The sequence below is a fragment of the Arvicanthis niloticus genome, chromosome 7 (assembly GCF_011762505.2).
Source record: "Arvicanthis niloticus isolate mArvNil1 chromosome 7, mArvNil1.pat.X, whole genome shotgun sequence".
Taxonomy (NCBI): domain Eukaryota; kingdom Metazoa; phylum Chordata; class Mammalia; order Rodentia; family Muridae; genus Arvicanthis; species Arvicanthis niloticus.
Window position 1 is genome coordinate 29007870 of NC_047664.1, and position 8505 is coordinate 29016374.

The window sequence follows — 8505 nt, forward strand, 5'->3', positions numbered from 1 at the left end:
AGACTTCTTGTTCATGAAAGGTGGACACAAAGGTATTGATGTCATGTTCATCAAAGGAAGATTTTAGTAATCAGGTGTGTAGGTGAACTATTCTGTGAATACCAGTCAACCTCTTTCCCCAGCCATCTTGACCATTATGTGGTATGCAAGGTGACTTTGGTGGCAGGGATGAAAGTTAATCATATCATTAGTAAGATGGGCTTCTGATCAAGGCTTGTCTGGCTTCACCCACATCTGAGCAGGCAAGGTCAACACCAATTTCCTGGTATGGTGTTATTCCCTGTAGTGATCAGACAGTTATATGACAGTATTTGAATATAATGTATCACTTCCTTAGAGGGAATGATTTCACTTCATTCTTACTAGACACTTAACTAAAAACTGGATTTGACTTTTCTTCCTACATTACCCTTTTCAAAACCACCAACTTCAGAGTTAGGGAAAGCCTTATCTATCATGGTATGCTACACAGCATTGACTCGGATCAAAAATTCTATTTCACAGCCAAAGAGGTATATAGTGTTGGTGTCATGCTCATGGAACTTAATATGCTCTAAAGCAGCTAACCTGACAGAATAGTGGATAGCTATTAAGGACCACAGTACCTGCTTGGTAGCATGTTTTGCAAGCCAGGCAGAGTTCTTTAGGAGGCTGCTTATGCCCTTAATCAGGTTCTATTATATGGTAGTGTTTTTCTCATAGCTGAAACACATTGGTCTAGAAATGAAGGGGCGGAGCTAGGAGTGGCACTACATACCATCATCCCTAGTAAACTACTAGAAAAAGTTGGCTTCCTGTTTCCACAGCCTTATGCTCTTTTGATTCAAGGCTCTTAGCTCCAGATCAAAGAATTATTCCACCAGGTAACAAAACAATGATTCCATTGAACTAGATGTTTATACTGCCACCTGGCCACTTTGGGCTCCTTGTGTCTTTGAGTCAATAGACTGAGAAGGGAGTAATAATGTTGGCTAGGGAGATTGATCTAGACTACCAAAGGGGAAATTGTTCTTCTATTTCACAATGTGGGTGGAGAAGAAGTGTTTCTGAGGCACAGAACATTTCTGAGGGCATTTCCCAGAATTACCATGCCCTATGATTAAGGTCAATGGAAAACTACAGCTACTCAATCTAGGCAAAACATCTGACAGCCCTCCAGGCATGCAACTCTGAGGTACTCCACCAAATAAAGAATCAAAGGCCTTGATGGAAAGAACAAAAAATTAACAGTAGAAGAGTATAAATGCCAGCTATGCCCATGTGACTATCCATAGATGTAAGGTTTCTAATAGCCTTTTAAAACTAAGCACATGTTTATGTGTATAGGTTATGTGTATATGTTAGCAAGCCTCTTTGTTTTGTTCCTGTCTTAATCCAGTAACACAAAGAAAAAAACTGTACTAACTTTACTAAGTCAACATGTAACTGTTAATTTCCTATCATAGCACTAAAGTTATAGGTTTCCAGGAGAAGAACAAACATTACTTGGAAGCAATTCATCAGTTTTTGTCGTATGCAGGAAAGTTGGGCCATGTTACTTGTAACTATGACTTTATAATTGTCTCTATTGGGAGGTTTAGTTTGTCTTACAGTGATATGGATAAGCTTCAAGTTGATAAGAGGTGGGCGTTTGATCATTCATTTTACTAAGTTAGTCTTGATATCTGGCAAATGATGATATCTTTTTGTTATTTTATTTGAGTGAGTGTGTGTGTGCGTATGTGTGCACATGCATGCACATATGTGTGCTAGTGCCTGTGGAGACTAGAAGAGTCCATCAGATTCCCTAGAGATGGAGTAACAGATGACTATGTATTGGACATACAGGGATTGGACATACATTGCAGGGATCTGAACTGTAGTTTCATGAAACAGCAGCAAGTATTCCTCCTTGCCCACTACCTATCTCCATATTATTGATAGTAGTTGAAATGGTCTTTTTTTTTTATAAAAAAAAGTTATTTATTTATTATGTTGAGTTCATGCACCATAATGTCTATATGGAAGTCAGAGAATAATTTGTTCTCACCTTGGACCATGTGGGGCCCTGGGATTGGTGGCAGGTTTTTTATTGAAGCATCTTGTGGGGCCCTAAAAGTAAGATCTTAAAGGGAGAACTATACCCATGTTGACAATATTACACACAATAGCAATGTGATATCAGTAATCCCCGTGGCAGATATACATGACTGTATTCATGTATTATTCAGCTTAAAATAGGGAACTCTGAGACGTGCTGCAACACACGTGGACAGAGGACATTGGACTATGTGAAATGACCCAGTCACAGAAGACCAGTGCTACATGATTTCACTTCCACTTAGTCACCAACTCATGCAAAGTATAATGGAGGTTACCAGGCTGGAGGGAAAGACGGAACTTATGAACTGTGGTTTAATGGGTACAGTATGCACTCTTAATGGCTGAGCCATCCCTTCACCCAACGACGTGTTCTCAGAGAGTCTGTGAGAGGGTTTGGGGAAGAGGTTAACATTCAAATAAGGTGACAGAGTGAAGAAGATTGCAGACCTTAATGCATATGGGTATCATTCAATCTACCAAAGACTTGGATTAAAACAAGAGGAGAAAGAATGAATCTCTTCTTTTATACTGGAGAATCCATTTTCCTCTACTTCTGGTTGGCAGCCGGGTGGGGGGGTGGTATTTGAGCCAAGCAAGGACTTTCAGATTTTCACATATTGGGGCTTATACTGCACTTGTATCACTAACTTTCCCTGGCCTTCAGCTTGCAAATGGTAGATGGTCATTTCATGGTCTCCATAATCATGTAAGCCAATCGATATTTTTAAATATGCCCCCCCGTCTCTCTCTGTCTCTCATTCTGTCTTCACAAGAGAATCTTCAATTACTGATTTTCAGATCTATAATTGCATACTGTTAGTTGTTGTCTCTGAATTACAACTTTCTCTGGTTTTAGCATTAGGATAATTTTGATGTCCCTGAACAAATTAGAAATTATCTTCTCTTCTTCTAATTTTTTGGGAATTTGATGGGAAGTACAACCCCACACAAAGACATATTTATAGACACATTTACACACATACACACATATGCACAGACACACATATGCATTCACACATGCACAGACGAACATATGCATACATATACACATATTTGCACCTACAGAGATGCAGGCATGAGCATGCACACACACACACACACACACACACACACACACACACACACACACACACACTTCTTTGCCCAGCACAGTAACTATATTAGCTGAGAATATCCAATCCCTGTAGAGTCGTGAGTCATGTGAAGGCATGAGCTTTTCTTTTTTCTGGAACTTCTGTTCATTATATTTGTTAAAGTATATATGCCACTCAAAACTAAAGATATTGACAAGGAAGAAAAGGGGAAAAGTAACGCAACTCATAGCTCCTTTTTTTCATTTTGCTTCCTCTTACTTAGTCATTGGAAGATATAAAATGAAAGCAGATCAGTTTGTTTTATGAAGTTTTAGCAATTTCTGGTGTTAAAAAAGCATAGCGCATGGGAGCTACTAAATACTTGCTGTGTCAGTTTTTGATTATTCTACATATAAATTAAATTGTCTTTTGGAGTTTTTAATTTATGTTATCTATATTTGTGTGTACATGCTTGCATGTATGTATGTGCACCCAGTGCATCCAGAAATCTGTGGAGTACAGAAGAGACATCAGAACCCCTGGAGCTGGAGTGAAGATGACTGTGAGCCGCCATGTGTGCACTAGGAACTGAACCCAGGTCCTGCACAAGAGCAGTCAGGGCTCTTACCTGCTGAGCTATATCTTCAGATCCTGTCTTTGTTTTCATTTAAAACCGCCATTACACAATAGAAAGATGAACCCAGGTTCAACATGGCTGTTCACAATTGGCTGTAACTCCAGCCCCAGGGGATTTGATGTCCTCTCTAGCCTCTGTGGGCTCTTCAGGCACATAGTGCCCAGACATGCATGCAGGCAAAACATCCATATACATAAGGTAAAATAGGATAAGCAAACAAAGACATTGGTCATCTGTTTTTTAATCAATTAAAAATAAATGAAGTATGGAGCTATAGGGTAACATTTTAAAAAAATTCCACAAGGGACTCGTGTTGAAGTTGTGGTCCATAACTCATGGCATTTGTGTAAAGTGGTGGAACATTCAGGAGCCCAGGCCTAATAGAAGCAAGTTATATGTTTCAAGGCATGCTCTTATAGGGATCACTGAGCCCCTACCTTCTTTGTGTCTGTCTTTGTTTTCCAGTTGTCTTGGTGTGAATAGTTTCTTCTGCCATTCACTCCTGTGATGCACTGTGCTCCCACATACCCAAGGCAAGAGGTCTACATAACTATGAACTGAGACTGGAAGCCCAAAGAAGCCTTTTTACTTCATGAGTTGATGCTTTCATGCATTTTTTTTTCATGATGATGGACCGCTGACTGACATGTAAGTCAGTAAATTCTTGCTATTATTGCCTTTCCATTTTAGCTTCTGCTACTCATAGCCTGGCTTCCTTTATATCACTAACACTAGAGATTCAAGACCCTGAGTGCCTGATCTGGAGGCCCTGACATCACTCTGCTTCTCCAGTCTCTAGATGTAAATCATAGAGTCATGATCTCACTTTTATAATAGTGCTAACCAACAAGACACAGTCCTTTAGGTGACTTAGAGCATCTTTGTTACCTTCTGCTCTTTAAAGATGGAAAACTTCCACAAGGTCCAAGCAGAGGCACAGAGCCACCAAGAATCATCTGTCTAAGACTGATTCCATTAGCTGTGCAGATGTAGGACATCAGGTACCTTTGATCTTAGAGCAAGAATACAGTAAGGACTATTGTGCTTTGTGCCGCTGGAATCCTCGTGACACCATGGTTGGAGGAGAGATGAGGATGGAAAGGGAAGTGACCTTGGGTCTTTTCATTCCAGAATTCAAGAATCAATCATATTCCTTCATTTTCTCTTCTGGTTCTGGAACGCTAATATGTGCCCTCGAAACTTATCTTGAGCATTAATCATAATCTAGAAAGTAGAAACACAAGCATCTTTACCGTGTGTCTAAAAGAGAAGTCCAAGTCCTGTGGTCAACTGGCATCAGCCCACTTTTGAAGACCCAGATTCACATGATCTGCAGCACCCATCTCTCCACAGATTGACAGATACATCACTTCATCAAAGCCTGTAACTTCTCCTGAGACTGATGCTAAGCAAAGCCTTTTCTACCCCCTAGCTTTCCCACAGGGTACTTGAAACATTCTACAGGGGTTTGACCCTCATAAGAGAGACCTGACTTTTGCAAATGAGGCATGTGAGGCTCAAGTGATTAGTTGGGAAAATAAAGGTAGTACCTCCAGAGGAGTAAATACCACAAAGCTGCCTGTATTTGAGATCTGTTCGTTTGGGTTACTTTTTAATCTGGAAGTGTGGGAAGCAACTACTTCTGAAGTTTAGCATGCTGATATTGGCATGCCCTTCATGAGAACTCTCTCTCTCTCTCTCTCTCTCTCTCTCTCTCTCTCTTTTAATGAGTGAAACAAAAGAAAACATTGGATTAGAAGTTGAGTATAATGGACTGTGACATTTCTTGAACTGAGACTTCAGTCTGCTTTTTCATTTTTAAAAAAATCCCAGAAGATCTAGTTAAAATGGAAAGTGTGATTTCACCAGGCAGGGATGAGATGCACACCAGGGAAGCCCTCAGCTGTTGAAACATACCATCCTCTTCAGATATTTCAGACATGGCATTTCTGACTTGGCCAGCATAAGCTGCTTTTACAGTAGTTACAAAACAAAACAAAACAAAAACAAAACAAAGAAGAACAAAACAAACAAGCAAACAAACACTCCTTTTAGTCCTGTTTGTTGTTTGTGTGTGAATGTTTGCCAACTCCACAGCAAACCTTCTCAGTGTAGACATGCAGACATGGTAGGATATTCTTCCCCTGAGTTTTGTTTTGAAGGAGGCTGGGATCCTTCATCACCGTTTCTGTCATTAGGAATCTGAGATTCTTGAAGGTCTTTAAAAATATTCGTTATATAACCGAGGTTCTCTTGGTTGCCTTAGTCAATGAGTGCAAACAATGCCTGACTAGCATAACAAAGAGCAGGCCCTTGTCTAGATTCTACTATTTTTAATGAACTCAAAGCACCCATAGCTCTGAAAGGTCCGCCAAGATGTCCTTTCCATACTTCACAGATCAGTGATCCTGCCACAAGTGGTGGCTTCCCAAGATTCTCTCCTCTCAGTCTAACCCTGCTGCTGCTGCCTATGATGAAACCCTCTGCTAGGGCTTCCTTCCATGACGTCACCTTACAATGATGTAGCTCAGATGTTGATCTGCGCCACTCCTGTTGGCACTAAGGAAGAGTGGAGCAAATCACAATGTGTGTGGCAGAGTGTGAGGATTCACATCTCCCCACCACACACACTTTGAAACTAAGAGCACCAACTCCCCTTGATGTTTCTTGCTCTTCTCCACCCTCCACCCTCAGCCCTGAGGATACACTTCTTATAGTAGTTTCCTCAGCTTCTCCTGACATGTATGTCTTGACAACCCAACTCCTGGTTTTGTCTGGCAGGCCTGGTCTAGCCTGAGGCCAAAGTATACATGCTGTCTGTGAGCTCTGTTAAATATTAAATACTTGGAAATGCAGGAATTTAGAAATGACTCCTCTTTTTTTTTTTTCATGAAAATGTAGAGTTTGGGAGCTTAGTGGAAAGATAACATTTTTCAATCAGGTTAGGATCACATGGTTTGATACAAAACTTCACCAATATTCAAAAAATAAATAAAATTCAGAAATGGAGTTCCATTCACCAATCCCGTCATTCTTGATCAAGTTAGGCAGTAGTTTGTGGCAGTGAAGCAAGTGTAGAAGAACACTGTGATAAATCCAGTTTTGGTTTTCAGGATAACATTAAAGTGGAGAAGAACTAAGTCATCATGGAGGACATACTTTTATATGTTGAGTTCTGAGATTTGCTTTCTGCTGACTTTTAACCAGACAGTTTCTCTGAGGCAAAATACTTTACAGAGACAGATCACACATAGGCCCAGGTCAGAAAGTCCTCTTTAGTCAGAACTGCTTGGATGCCTTTTCTGTGCAGGCTCATATTTCCGGAAAACCCTGCAAGGAATCCTACACGCAGTTGCATAATCCTCGTGTGGGCTGAGGGTGGAGGTACAATGTTATATAAGTTCACCCTGACTGCACATCAAGGCAGAGCGGCCAGGAGATGCTTCCCTCGACAAGAAGCAGAGCTCTCAGAATGATCTCATCGGTAGAAAAATGGTGACAGCTGGTGGCTTAAATAAAGCTTCATGACAACGTGGCAGGAGAGCCAACCTACACATTCTCTCCATTTGCTGTTTGGCAGTGAGCACAGCACAGCACACACTTTCCGACAAATCCTAAGTGTCGATGCTACTTCTGTGTTGAATCATCGTCCGAAGAGCTGGGCAGCAGGAACTCATGAGGGCAATTGTGCTTTCAGGATAGTGAAGAGCAGGGTAAGATGCCAGGGAACAAGCCCTCACTCTGTACAAACACAAGTAACTTTGTGAGGCTCCAAATCTCTTGATTTTTCTCACCTGCAAAGTGTTGACAAAAATAGTAGCTGTATTTTGTGTTAATTTTGTTCAGAGGGTAGTGCTGAAGATAGACCCCAGATAAGCACCGTAGCACTGAGCTATCATTCAAGCCTGTTCTGTTGCTTTAAAAATTAAGTAATGACAATTTTTAAGAGGTTTACCATAGTTCATGGCATCTAATCATTGTATTTTGATTTTGTTTTGTATTTTGCAGTGTTGGATGCTGAATCTCATCCACATACTGGACCCCACAACTGTCCACTGCCAGCCCCTATAGCCACTGCTTTTAAGTGTTAACTTTTGTTATGTATGATTCAACAAATGTGTGTATTGTTCATTGTATATATTAAGTTATTATAATTTTTTATCAAAGAGACAAGGAGACAAAAATGTGTATACTGTTTGATTGCTGGGGATGTTTCAAAGAAAACAAAGCAAAGTGAACAGATGAATTCAGCTCATAGTCTGTGATTTTGAAATAGATTAAGATAGAAACTGCTCTCAGAAGCCCCAGTAAGAACAGCCGGAAGTACTCACACCCTACCTAATTCTGTTAAGGTCCGATTAGATCCCTCTTGGTTCCTATTTTGCTCAGCTATGGAAGTTTGGAATACATTGGCTCAATCCCCAATCCCTACCCCTGACTGCAAGATTCTTGTAAGTTAGAACATCTCCCAGCGTGTCTTCCTCAGTTGCTAACACTATTTTATAGATTTCATGTCTTAGATTAGCATATGAAAAGTATTCAAATGCAGGCAAGGGGTAATAGATTAAGCTGCAACCAATCATTTTAAGCATTTTGAAGCAAAAACAAGATGATGAAGAAGAAGCCAGAAACTCTAAAGGTAGATACCCTGACTTTTCCAATTTCCCGGTGCAGAGTTCTGGTGTCAAGTTACAGCTTTGAGCCCGGGTGGTG

At 40.5% G+C, this 8505-nt stretch overlaps 1 long non-coding RNA gene across 1 annotated transcript; it reads left to right on the forward strand.

Moving 5' to 3' along the window:
* Positions 1-7198: 7198 nt before the first annotated feature.
* Positions 7199-7958, forward strand: LOC143442953 (uncharacterized). Its single transcript, XR_013111577.1, has 2 exons — positions 7199-7505; positions 7801-7958. It is a non-coding gene; the product is annotated as an uncharacterized LOC143442953 (long non-coding RNA).
* The last annotated feature ends 547 nt before the right edge of the window (positions 7959-8505 follow it).